The sequence below is a fragment of the Bos mutus genome, chromosome 17 (assembly GCF_027580195.1).
Source record: "Bos mutus isolate GX-2022 chromosome 17, NWIPB_WYAK_1.1, whole genome shotgun sequence".
NCBI lineage: Eukaryota > Metazoa > Chordata > Mammalia > Artiodactyla > Bovidae > Bos > Bos mutus.
The window spans coordinates 30,392,309-30,405,292 of record NC_091633.1 but is presented as its reverse complement, the minus strand read 5'-3'; the positions used below and the strand labels follow the sequence as shown (position 1 = coordinate 30,405,292).

The following is a 12,984-nucleotide window of genomic DNA, read 5'->3' as shown; positions in this document are numbered from 1 at the left end:
CTCCCACTGGATGAGCATCTCTGCCCCCCAGTCCAGGCTGAGTTTCTGTGTGCTCTGCAGATGGCTACTCTCTGGCACCTTGTGCTAACTGTCTTGTGCCCTGGTGTGCAGTCCTCACTGGTCTCATGCTCAGGGAGAGCAGAGTTTTGGTCACTGGTGGGTCCTCAGAACCTTGCACACATTTGGCAGCAATGAGACACTCTGGAGGATGGTGAAAACTAAAGTTTACTGGAAGATACAACGTTTACTGTTGCAACTAAAATCAAGAATTGAGGTCCTTGTTTTGAGACAGAATCATGTTGACTCTCCAATGTCTCTAGAATTTGATTCCAGAATTTATTTGATCAGCTCCATCATCTGTGTTCCTGAAATTGTGCATAGTTTCTCTCTTATAGAACTTCTATGCTTTATTATAAAAATGTTAGGATGAGTGTGTTTGCCAACCAGACTCAGTACAGGAGAAAAGACATTTTCTCCATTTGGTGTAGGGTTACCCACATTGTAGGCATTCAGAGGTGCTTGCTAAAGTCTAATGGACCCTCCAACACAAAATTATCCTCTCAGGAATATGATCCCTCTAGTGGCTGACATACATTAATACATATTTTCACTTTGATAAAACTCTTGATTAGGAACCAGCTCAGCAAAATACTTAACAAGAGAATTACATTTTGTCTATCCATTTTATTATATGATATTTGCAATACCTTGTATTTTACACATCTTTTTATTGAGGAAAAGGAACAGGTAGGGAAGAGAATTTATGGATCACACTTTAAAAATATGAATTCACTGCATTCTTGTCTCTTAATACATATCTAATGAATAATAATCATTTTTAATTAACACTTAAGAAGAAAATGTTGTTTTGTGGGTTTATTAGTATATATTTTTAATAAAAGGTTTTTACTATCAAAAAATTAAATAATGTTGTTTTTTGTACATTATCATGTATCTGGTAACAGGCTCATGCTGTAAATTAGATACATTTCCAACTGGGAATCTATTAGACTTTGGATACATTCACAGGGCTCAGCCTATTAATAACACTTGGCTCGCTGCCATAAGCCACCAATAAAACATATTTTTAAAATTTTCGTGTGAGTGGAGCCTACCAAGTATTGAAAAATTATTGCAATTTGATAAAAATCATTCTTGGAAATTTTCACATTGGCTGCATGGGGTGAAGAAAGCAGTAAAGCACATGAGACTCCAATGTCAAGAAATGCTTTTCTAGCAGTTTCACATCACAATAATCTATTTTTTTTTCATTTATGCTTCTAAGATAAATATATCTGTCATTTATGTGGCTCATTTTGTTTTAATAATAATCTATCCCAAAGTATTTCATTGTACTTAAATGGATCTTTGGAATATTCATCATAGAAACCAGTAGGGCTGACATTGCTCAAAATTTACTTTCAAAGCATATTATATTTGGGTATTATGTCAGGTGTGTAGGCATTTATTTATTTAGCAAACATTTAATGAACATCTGCTGTGCACCTGATTTTGTGACTCACTCCTGTCTCAAAAATCTGGGGAGTGGGATGGGTGGTGAACCCACCTGAGTTAATACTCATAACCTAATGCAGTCAGCAGAGTGATGGAGATGCCCACCCAATCCAGGATCCCAGGGGAGAGGCATGCAACTCGGCATGGAGATTTCCAGAAGGTTTCCAGGGGCCAGTTATGTCAGAGCTGTGATCTCACAGGTACATGGACATTAGGAAGGAAAAGGAGAGGAGAACATGGTAAGCAAAAGTATAAGGGCAAGAAAGAACCTGATGTGCAGGGGGGAAAGCAACAGAGTGGAGAGATGAAGGACAAGAAATGGACAGAAAGGTCCTGGAGATCAGGACATGTCATCTGCCATGATGAAAAACAGCTGATGACCATTGAGAATGGGGATGGCATGACACTGTCATATTTGGAAAGAAGAAGTCTGAATCTAAGAAAGAGGAGACCAGAAAGAGTAAGGCCAATTACAAGGCAGCTAAAATAGCTCGAGTGAAAGTCATGAAGGCCTTAAATAGAACAATAATAGTAGGACTGGGAGAGGGGCCTGAATTGAAGACTATTTCAAAGATCATCCTCTGCTATGAGGGAAGAAGAGAATCCAGGATGATTTCTTAGACTCTAGCTTGGGTGATAAACCAGCTATGAGGATTTATTTTACAAATGACAAAAGTCTCATATCAAAGTGGCTTAAAAAGACACGAGACTAAATTAGGAGATTGGAATTGACATATACACACTATTATATATAGTATATATAATAGTATATATACTATTGACATATACACATATTATATATTGTGCCATATATGCACACTTATACACAATATACATATATGTCAATATGTATATTGACGTATACACACTACTAGTCTATAAAATAGGTAACTAATAAGGACCTACTGTATAGCACAGGGAAATCTACTCGATACTCTGTAATGATGTATATGGTAAAATGATCTGAAAAAGAGTGGATATATATATATGTGTAACTGATTCACTTTGCTGTATACCTGAAGCTAACACATCATTGTAAATCAATTATACTCCAGTAACAATTAATTTAAAGAAAAAATGAGACTGAAAAAGTCTTGCTTTAGGCATGAAGCTTACGTGGAACATATGAAGCTTTGTCCCTCTGTTCCTCCTCTCCCCCCATTTGGAGCCCAACCCTCAAATGTCCTGGTTGACCCTCTGCTTCTCTGGGACCCCTGAGCCTCTCCAAAATCCAGCAAGAAGATTTACCCCTGGTCCAGCATGAAACTTCCATCAATCAGCTCCAGCATCATGGCCAATATCTAGGTGCTGTACAAATGGTTAAATCTTTTAAATCCTTTGAATAGCCACTTGATATAGGACTCATGACACAGGTTCATTTTGTATTAGACACCAGTAATACAGAGTGCTTTGTTATATGAGATCATGGCACTGATTCATCTGATTTGGTGAGCAGAAATTGGCAAGTTCTCTAGATGCCCCAATAAGACACTTGTGTGCTATCAGGTAAAGCTTAGAAAAGATCCGGGGGCCTAGTGCACTGGTGAAGCTTTAGGGGTCCAGGGGTCCAAGTCAGGCTATGATGCTCTTTCTATAGCCATGAATTTATTCTCGTAGTTTACCATCCCCTAGTAGCAAACCCTGAGACAAAGCATAGAGTGCAGTAAGTTTAAAAAGTGATTCCAACCAACATCAATAGGGGAATAGGAAAGTTAAGCCAAATTAGAACATTTTACAAGCAGATTATATTGTGTAAGCGGAACTTAATCCTTTGGGAATTCTAGCAGCCAAGGAGGCCTGACCTCAGCATTGATCCACTTGAGGGGCCAAGGACCTAGGATGTTTATACAACAGCTTCCATAAGCAATTGGTTAAGGAACAACTGTGGAGATTTATTCCTCAGTACTTCTGGCCTCCATGCAGTTCTGACCACCAAGAAAGCCCTCAGTCAAAAGGTATAGGTGCTGGGAGTTAGAGGTCAGCCCTGGGAAGGCTGGACTGAGGATGGGGTTACATCTAGACCACTTATGGCATAGGATCAGCTCATCTATCCCATTGCCACTTCTTCAAGTTGATGCCTGACCACAACTTCTGATGGAAAGATTCTAGTAGAAAGGTTTGTGGAACCAAGTATAGTCCCCAGATACAGTGAGCTTTTACTAGAAGAACTAGACAAAAAGTAAGCAAGAATATAGAGGGACTGATAACACTGTCAAACATTTTAATCACTGCAAAACATACATTCATCTCAAATGTAACCATTTAATGTAAACATTAATCCAGTTAAACCATTTTATGAGGTCAGTGTTACACTGATACCCCATTCAGAAAAATACATTCCGAATAAAGAAAACTACAGACTATAGACACAAAAATCTTTTATAAATTCAGTACCAGCAAACTCAATATGACTAAGTATAACTAAGTCACCTGAATTAGAAGAAAACTTTGTCAACCTGATAAAACCCACAGCCAACATCAGATGTGGGGTGAAAATCTAGATCCATAATTCTCCGGGATCGGGATGGAGCCATGGGTGCTTGTGCTCCTCACCTCTAATCCGAGTCTTATTGAAAAGACTAGCTACTGCAATGCGGTAGGAAGAAGAGATAAATGACATAGAGGTTGGAAAGAAAGAAAGAAAACCGTCTTACTTTCAGTTTCTTTGGGTTGCCATAACAAATACCACAAGGTAATTTCTGGGAGCTGAAGTCTAAAATCAATCTATTGGCCATGAATGATCCTCCTGAAACTTCTAGAAGGAGGATCTTCCTGAAACTTCTAGAAGGAGGATCTTTGTTTGTCTCTTCCTGTCTTCTGGTGGTGTCTACCAATCCCCAGTATTCCTTGCCTTGCAGCTATTTAACACCATAATCTGTCCTGTTCTTCTTGTGTGTCTATATCTGTGCATGGCCATCTTCCTATAAAGATATCAATCCTATTGAGTTAAGGTCCATCCCAGTGACCTCATCTTAAATTAATAAAATCTTCAAAGACCCTACTTTTAAACAAGGTCATATTCACAGGTACTAGGCGTTAGGACTTCAACATATGATTCGAGGGGAGATGTTCAGCCCATAATAAGATGACATGATTATGTACATAGAAAACTATAAGGAATCTGTGAAAGATCTATTAGAATTAGGAAGTCAATTTAGGTAAATCAACAAGATCAGTACACAAAAATTGATACTATTTCTACTTGCTAGGAACACAAAATTAGAAAAAGAAGTAAAAAAACACAATCTCATCTACAGTATCATTTAAAAGCAAAAAAAAAAATTAGCTTATGAATTTCTCAAAATAGGTACAAATCTGTATCCTGAAAACTACCAAACATTGGTGAGAGTAACCAAATATCTAAATAAATGGAGGGACATGGGACAGAATATGCTCACATATTGATACTGATAGAGACTTGATATTATTAGGAGGTCAGATCCTCCCAAATTTATCTGTAGATTTAAAGTAATCCTAATAAAAATTCCAGCATGCTTTTTGGGTAGAAATTGAATGGCTGATTGATTTATCTATAGTCAAAGCAATCTAAAAAAAAAAAAAAAGAACAAACCTGGAGGATTTAGGTTTATTAATTTCAAGGCTCACTATGAAGCTACAATAGTTTGGATGGCACTGTAGAGACAGAAAAATAGAAATACAGATCCAGGGAACTGAATGAAAGAGTTCAGATGTGCACTAATACACACATGCTCAATCGATTATCGATAAAGGTGCCAAGTTAATTCAATGGGGAAAGTAAAGTCTTTTCAACAGTTTTGGAACAATTAGGTATTCAAAGTGGGACAAAAATGTAATATTTTTCTACTTTCCTACAAACCCAAATGTTAACTTGAAATGGATCCTAGACAAAAGCTTAAACGATAAAAATTCCAGAAGAAAACACAAGAGAAAGTTGTATAAATTTGAGTAGGCAAAGATTTTTTTGATAAGGTGTAAAAACTTTGAAGGGACTTCCCTGGTGACTCAGATGGTAAAGAATCTGCCTGCAATGTGGGATACCTGAGTTCTATCCCTGGGTTGGAAAGATCCCTGGAGGAGGGCATGGCAACCCACTCCAGTATTCTTCCCTGGAGAATCACCATGGACAGAGGAGTCTGGCAATCTACAGTTCTGCAAAGAGTTGGGCATGACTGAGTGACTAAGCACAAAACAAAAGCACAAAAACTTCAAAAACCCTGAAATAAACACACGATAACTCAGACTTCAAATAAAAACACTTTCTTTACTAAAAATACCATTAAGCAACCCAGAAGGTTAACCATGGAATGGTTAGCCTAATGTTCTCAAACAATATTTCTGACAAAAGTCATCTTTCTATATAGAGAACTCTCACACGCAGCCCAAGTTTGTGGGGGAACGGACACTTGTATTAGTTTGCCAGGGTTGCCATAACCCCAGTAAACAGCCAAAAATACCACAGCCAGGGTAGCTTAGACAGCAAAGGTTTATTTTCTCCCAGTTTTGGAGATTAGAAGTCTGAGGTCAAAGCGTGGGTATTTTGGGCTTCTTTTGAGGACTCTCTTCTTGGCTTACGTGTGTCAGCCTTGCCTCCTTGCTGTGTCTTCGTGCTGTCTTTCCCATCACTTCCCTATTGGTATCTACATGTGGCAAAACTAACCAAATCATAAGCTTAAAATAAACAAATTAACTGTGTATCGATGTAATACATTGAATTATTTAAATTAAAAACAATCTCCAATGAACTCTTCTGCTCATCCCATTCTAGTTACAGTTATTGCTTTGCTACTAGAATTGCTTTTATCAAGATCAGCAATTACCTCCACGATCCCAAATCCAGTGTGTTCTTTATCCAGTTCCTATAGATGCTACCTTACCTACTTCCTTACCTCTAACAACTGATATTACGTACTTTCCCCAGCTCTCTTGACAACATCTGTATTTATTATATCTCACAAGTCTGGGTCTTCTTAGACCCCTTTCCTCAATTGTTCTTCTCAACCCAAAGTCTACATATTAGAAGTTCTTGGGGCTTCATCTTAGCTAGGTCTTCCAGAATCTAGCACAGTGCCTGATACACATAGTCAATGTATGTTGAAAGAAGGAGGAAATAAAATACTGAAAATACAAGCCCAGAAATATCTCTGTATCGATACAGTATTGTGATTCATGACCTGGAAAAAGGGTATTTTTCTAGGATGTTAAGCATGGCACTTGAAAGTGAATTTATTTCTCTGTCCTCTCATCCTAAAAATGATTTTGGTCAGCATATTCAAATCAAATTTATCCATGATGTAGTCCAAATCCTCTTTATGATTTTTTATGTTATAAAGGGTTTATTACAAACATCCAGTAAGTGACAGAGCTATGATTAGAGCCAGATCAGACTGTCTTTACAGCCTAATTATGTGTAAGCATTTTTAAAGGAAAAGAAAAGTTGTAGTTTATTCTTAAAAACTCAGCTATGTATATTGTTCCAACTAACTACATTTTCCTTGAGAAGAAAAATAGGAAGCATATGACTTTAAAAAATATTTAAAATGTGATGTCTAATTTTCTATGGTTTTTAAAAGTTGGGTAGTAATATTTAAATTTATACATAACAATGGTTGCTTTTTCTTTCAAAATATGACCAAAAGTCACCATAGTAACTGATACAGAGTCTCCTGTATGTGCCTCCTGGTGCTATCAAAGTGAATAATCACACAATATTAGATTCAGAAAAAGGCAAAGAACAAATCCATAGCAGAATGTCAGGAGATAAGTTTTAATAATTGTAGTACTTTTAATTTATATTTAAATCTAGCAATATTAATATTCATTATTATGAAATAATGATAAAGGAAGTTTTCCCTTTTTAATCTAGATAATATTAATACAAACATAATTTGCATATGTATAGAAGAACAGACTGAACCATCAATCAATATCCTTTTATACTGCTCCACGGAGTTCAAACATCACAGACAGGCTTGCTACTGCAGAACCACCAGCAGAAGCCAAAACAGAAAGTGGCTCTGTTACTTTGTAACTCATATGTATATTAAAAGATAATGACCAAAGGCTGTGTAAAAGTCCTAAATTGTTAAACACTTTAAGAATAATTTGTATAATAGATTTTCTTAAAGACATTGAAATTTTGATTATAAGATCTTTATCTTTTCCCTTGGTAATCTTTTTTCCTTCCTTCTCTTTTTAGATTCCATATTCTTTCCCCCTGCCCCCCAATAAGTTTTTGTTGTAAACATCTGAAAATTTTAGAGTGATGTATACTCTGCCTCTGGTCAGAAAAGTCTTTAAGGCCCAGGTCTGCAAGTCTCTAACAAATCATGACTACTCTGATGTGATGTTCAGCTAAGTAGAATCTTTCTGGACACAGGTTGTTTCCTTTTAAAGAAAAAAAAAAGATTTTTGAAGATGCAATTGTCTCCCCAAAAGAAAGACTATGAGAATAGATATTTTTTTTCCTAGTAAAAAAGAGGCAAATTGGACATTGGGAATAAGCAAATGTTGGAAACAGAATCTTGAAGTCAACCAGGTAAACTTTCAGCTTTGCAGCTATAGAAACTGAGGAAGTTAACTTCTATCAATTGTGGGTACTACTCCAGTACTTTGGCCACCTCATGCGAAGAGCTGACTCATTGGAAAAGACTGTGATGCTGGGAGGGATTGGGGGCAGGAGGAGAAGGGGACGACAGAGGATGAGATGGCTGGATGGCATCATTGACTTGATGGACGTGAGTCTCAGTGAACTCTGGGAGTTGGTGATGGACAGGGAGGCCTGGCGTGCTGCGGTTCATGGGGTCGCAAAGAGTCGGACACGACGGAGCGACTGAACTGAACTGAACTGACCATAGTAACATGATGCTCTGTAATAAATTAGGATCCTGCCCCAGCGTTTGGTACACTGTAAAACATTTTAAAATCTTTCAAAATTACGTTACTAATGAAAGCTCCCTCCCAGTTTCAGAAATATAAGATACCTTTCAATTGTGAAGTTTTGTGTCTGATCAACTTCATGAGTTACATTTACATGGAGCAGTGGTTGGAAGCGCCATACCACATCAGTTGCAAACACATCATTTCAGCATCTGTGCGGTGAAAGGAATAAAGAAAATACCATAAACAGCAGTTTTATTTATTTTTATTCAAGTATAGTTGATTTACAATGTTACATTAGTTTCAGGTGTACAACACAGTGATTCAGCTTTTTTATAGATTATGTGTTAATCACTCAGTCGTGCCCCCATGACTCTTTGAGACCCCATGGACTGTAGCCACCAGCCTCCTCTGTCCATGGAATTCTCCAGGCAAGAGCGCTGGAGTGCGCTGCCATTCTCTTCTTCAGTGATAAACAAGATTTTTAGGTCATAACAAACAGAATTCATTTTTATGAACTTAGAATAATTATATTTTATCTAACCTCATCAAGGAAGTTTTTTCATTATAGTGGTATGAATTAATTTATTATAAGAATAGAATCTCAGCCTGTATGCTTTAATTTTTTTTAGTTAAGTATAATTGATTTGCAATGTTGTGTTAATTCCAGGTGTATAATAAAGTTATTCAGTTATACATTCATAAATATCTATATTTATATCTATATATATATTTCTTTTTCACATTCTTTCCCCTTATAGGTTATTAAAAATATTGATTATAGTTCCCTACTTGCTGGTTTTAAAGTAACGAATTGGTGTTAGATAAGACAAAAAATCATGAAGTGGTATGTCTGGTTCATTCCATGGCCATTTCTTTATTTTTTAAGATACTAACTTAGTTGAAGTCTAAGTTTTCACATTAAAATTAATTTCCCAAAGCACATGAAATGCAAAGGGAATTTTCATTTCATAAAATTACTTTACATATGAATCTTCATAAAACAGAGATCCTTCATATCCCATTTTATTTAGATCACTGGCTCTTAAAAGTTCTTCCACACAGGCAGCAACACTCAGCAATTAAAACCACATCCTTTCACACACATACACATTTTAAATTGTAACACACAAACTTTAAAATCTAAAAGTAAAAAAAGCAAAGAATTTCATTTGACATCATACTTTGATGTCATGAAGAAGATACTTTCATAAAAGTTATTTTCCAAAATGATGACATCTTGGATATAACAGATTGGCTATTAAATAGAGTCTTGTGAACCAACTGTTACATAAGATTTTTCTATCATAAGGAGTTAACTCTGTTTAAACCAGTCAAGCAATGAATATGGGCTGTTTGCCAGGCTTTAGAAATAACCTTGTAATATTGGCATGAGTATTACCATAGGATTTATTAAAAGGCAGATTTTGCATTGATTCCAGTTTGGAAAGTGTTTACTTGTTTTTTTTTTTTTTTTAGCTCATCAAATACATAAAATTATATGAATAATTTCACATAGGTGTGAGCTTAGACATTAGTACAGCTTGACTCCTGCTTTCCATAATTTAGCTCTTTCGTTTATAAGCTGCCCAACTTTGACTGACAGCCAAGCCAGAAAATGAACTCCACATGGTTCCAGTCTCTCATTGTATCAAGAGCTGAGCTTCATTCATGTTTTCCTTCCATGAAGATTTATCATGGGTGTAACTACATTTGGCTACTTCATACTTTTGTTAATTTCACTTACCAGCTATTAAAAGATGTGTTAACCATGGAACTGTACCCACTCAGTGTTAAGTGCTGCCACGGTGAGATGGGAAAGGGGTGGAAAGCACAATTTCTTCCATTGAAGAGTTTATATGGAGGGTGCCTCAACAAAATTAGAGGATGTAATCATCAATTTGGGGGCAGTGAGGTTAAGGATTTGTCCTGGAAAGTTTTGGGGAGGATGAGACTTCCTCTGGTGATGTAACCTGTGGTGGCAAGTAAAGCAGAGGAGAGAGGGAAAGACTTCTTTATTTAGCCAAAAAAATTACTTAGTATTATCTCATTTTGAACTGTAGTGTTGGAGAAGACTCTTGAGAGTCCCTTGGACTGCAAGGACATCCAACCAGTCCATTCTGAAGGAGATCAGCCCAGGGATTTCTTTGGAGGCAATGATGCTAAAGCTGAAACTCAATACTTTGGCCACCTCATGCGAAGAGTTGACTCATTGGAAAAGACTCTGATGCTGGGATGGATTGGGGGCAGGAGGAGAAGGGGATGACAGAGGATGAGATGGCTGGATGGCATCACCGACTCGATGGCCGAGAGTCTGAGTGAACTCTGGGAGTTTGTGATGGACAGGGAGGCCTGGCATGCTGCGATTCATGGGGTCGCAAAGAGTCGGACACAACTGAGCGACTGAACTGAACTGATCTTCATTTTAAGACACCATTAATGATAAAGCTCTCAATTGAATTAATAACAGCCTTTTGGAGAGAAAAAAAAAGATGTTAGCTTGTACTTCTGACTTCAGTGTTTGGATTGTGACTGGGCATCTTCATGGCCTTCGGTACTAGTTGAACACTTTGTGTTAGAAACAGAGTGATGGCTGAATGCAGGGATTTGAGATAGACTTGCCAAGTTCAAGACCCAGCTCTGCTAACAACCACGTGAGGAGTCTTAGGCCAATTGCCTAGCTTCTCTGTTCTTACTGTTTCCCTGTGAAAGTGCTAGTCACTCAGGCGTGTCCGTCTCTTTGCAGCCCCACATAGCCTGCCAGGTTCCACTGTCCGTGGAATTCTCTAGGCAAGAATACTGCAGTGGGTAGTCATTCCTTTCTCCAGGAGATCTTCCAGATCCAGGGATCAAACCCAGGTCTCCCACACTGCAGGCAGATTCTTTACTGTCTGAGCCACCAGGGAAGCCCAGCAAATACTGGTTAATACACCCATCTCAGACAGAGAAAGACAAATGCCACAGGATATCACTTATACGTGGAATGTAAAGTATGACACAAATGGAGCTATTATGAAACAGAAACAGACTCACAGACACAGAGAGCAGACTTGTGGTTGCCAAGGGGGATGGGGGGTGGGGGAGGGATGCACTGGAAGTGTGAGATTAGCATATGCAAACTATTATAAGATGTTTATCCATCTATATAAGATGGATACAAAACAATGTCCTACTGTATTCAACTTCCTGCAATAAACCATAATGTAAAAGAATATGAAAATGAATATATATATACATATATATGAATCACTTTGCTGTGTAACAGAAATTAACACATTGTAAATCAACTATAGCTCAATAAAATAAATTAAAAAATTACAGCCATCTCATATGCTTCTGGTGAGGATTAAGAAGTGAATAAACATGAAGTTGTTTTTAAAATAGTGTCTGGCACATAGGAGAGTTCACTATCATTATTTGATAAGTGCAGTATGTTAATTACTGGGAAAAAAGAAGCTAAGAAAAAAATGAAACAGAAGAAGTTCTAGGTTGAGTTATCTGTAACTATGGAGTGAGCATAAGAATAGAAGCAAAGACCAGCAAGCACGGGAATTGTGGTGCCTCAGAAGTGTGAGACCTGGAGTGGAAAGAAGAGCAGGTGATGCCCACAGAGAACAGTTTTTCTCCCGCAGGCAAAGCGGAGGCTCAGATTTTTAGAGTAGGGATCAGGCTGCGATCAGCTTTGTGTTTAAACAGACCAAGCTCGTCTGAGGAGAGCTTGCAGGAACATAAGTGGCCCAGGCAGAGGGCAGTCTTTAGGCACAGATAATGCTGGAAGACAGGTTGCATCAGAGGTGGACACAAACACACGTGAGGATGACCAGAGGCACCAAATCAGGGTGAACTCCCTGAGGGCAGTGATCCCACCTTTCACTCAGCTTGTGATTTCTTGGGACCAAAAACATCATCAGTGGTCTTGACAGATTGCTGTCTTGGTCAAGCCCATGATGATCTCAAACCAAAACTGTCTTCCCCTCAGAACGTTCACCTTACCCGAGAAACTAGTAAGTCATCTCACTACCTTTGCTTTTCTGACTTTTGTCCTTCAGAAACTTATTTGAATGCATGTTATAGGTTTCCTTCATCACAAGTTGTCAGAACCAGCGACAGTGTAATGACGATTTTATGGCAGGGTTTTATCACTAAGAATCAAGGCAACAGACCCTTTTTTCCTTCAGATGGTTTCAAAAGGTTCATTTCTCATATCTATAGCCACTAAAGAGCGTATTCCATCTAAGACACTGTGATGGTTTCTTTGACTAAGTGCCTCATTCCTGTAGGCTTGGGGCACCGTCCTTTTGATGTGAGACCAAAATCAAAATGATGTACTGTTTGTTGTTGGCAGTAGAATTTTAAGTTACATATTTTTGATTAGAATGGTGTGGAGTTATAAAATAAACCCCCAATGCTTAACAGAAACGGATATTTCGTAAGTTTGAAATGTCTGTTTGAAGTCACTCCACACCTAGCACTGTGCTGGGTGGTGTGGAGGAATGGGAATGAGAGGTTTAAAGCGCCAGGTCTGGAAGCAGGTACCCGCCTCCCAATTCTGACTTCAAAACTCATGCAGGAAACTGGCCTCTGTGCACCAGTGCCGAAGGGAATCTCAGA

At 37.9% G+C, this 12,984-nt stretch overlaps 1 long non-coding RNA gene across 1 annotated transcript in view; it reads right to left on the bottom strand.

The window, feature by feature from the left end:
- LOC138991492 (uncharacterized) overlaps positions 1 to 12,984 on the bottom strand; it is a 59,792-nt gene that overhangs the window by 38,858 nt on the left and 7,950 nt on the right. Inside the window, exon 2 of the long non-coding RNA XR_011467459.1 lies at positions 8,478 to 8,585. This is a non-coding gene — a long non-coding RNA (uncharacterized lncRNA). The remainder of the gene's footprint in view (positions 1 to 8,477; positions 8,586 to 12,984) is intronic.